Source organism: Chinchilla lanigera, unplaced genomic scaffold, assembly GCF_000276665.1.
Source record: "Chinchilla lanigera isolate Chin_1 unplaced genomic scaffold, ChiLan1.0 scaffold00021, whole genome shotgun sequence".
NCBI classification, from domain to species: Eukaryota; Metazoa; Chordata; class Mammalia; order Rodentia; family Chinchillidae; genus Chinchilla; species Chinchilla lanigera.
The window spans coordinates 48,072-49,190 of record NW_004955422.1 but is presented as its reverse complement, the minus strand read 5'-3'; the positions used below and the strand labels follow the sequence as shown (position 1 = coordinate 49,190).

Here is a 1,119-nt window from a genome sequence, read left to right as displayed (position 1 = left end):
GAGTACCTGCTGCTCAAAGGGGTTGAGGCTGTGGCCATCCATGGGGGCAAAGGCCAGGAGGAACGGACCAAGGCCGTTGAAGCATTTCGAGAGGGCAAGAAAGATGTCCTGGTGGCCACAGATGTTGCCTCTAAGGGCCTGGATTTCCCTGCTATCCAGCACGTCATTAATTATGACATGCCTGAGGAAATTGAGAATTACGTGCACCGGATTGGCCGTACTGGGCGCTCAGGAAACACTGGCATTGCCACCACCTTCATCAACAAGGCTTGCGAGGAGTCAGTGCTGATGGACCTCAAGGCCCTCCTTTTAGAGGCAAAACAGAAGGTGCCACCAGTGCTGCAAATATTGCAGTGCGGGGATGAGTCCATGCTGGATGTCGGAGGAGAGCGTGGCTGTGCTTTCTGCGGGGGCCTTGGCCATCGGATCACTGACTGTCCCAAACTCAAGGCCATGCAGACCAAGCAGGTCAGCAACATTGGTCACAGAGACTACCTGGCCCACAGTTCTATGGACTTCTGAGCCATCTGTTTCCCCCTCCTTCCTGCCAAGAGGCCTCAGAGCCTGCACTTCTGCCACAGACCAGGCCCCTGGAAAGAAGCCAGCATTCTCAGTCCAGCTGGCCTGGGCTGCTGGCTGTGCTCCCCAGTATTCCTATTTTTGTTCATGCCCCACTCATCCCCAAGCTGCAATTAAAGTGCAATCCCCTCTGTCTCAGCCCCCCGAAATTAAAAAATAAAATGAAATGAAATCCAAGTGATTTTTTTTAACATTTAGTTGTCCTAGGAAATTACAAAGGTAGCCTGTGCACAGGTTTTATTGAAAGTTTGCCACTTCTGGAAAAGATCCTCTTGACCTTCTTAGCCACTGCCCTCTAACAGCTCTAAATAACCTACTGTGAAAAGTACATTCCAATAGAAATGATACCCAATAGTCTTCAAATGTGTACTGGTGTTACTCTAAACAGTGGTTAAACCATCAACACATTTATTTGAAAACTAATTGGAGTCCCTTCAAGAAACAGTTGGGGACTTGGAGATTCTACAAGGATTGTGAAGAATGTAGCAAAGATCTGATATTTAGCCCTTCTGGCCAATAGAGCCTTTTACATGTTAGACC

The 1,119-nt window shown here is 48.6% G+C and overlaps 1 pseudogene; it reads left to right on the top strand.

Annotated features, from left to right (window-relative positions):
• LOC102027653 overlaps positions 1–522 on the top strand; it is a 1,985-nt pseudogene extending 1,463 nt beyond the window's left edge.
• The last annotated feature ends 597 nt before the right edge of the window (positions 523–1,119 follow it).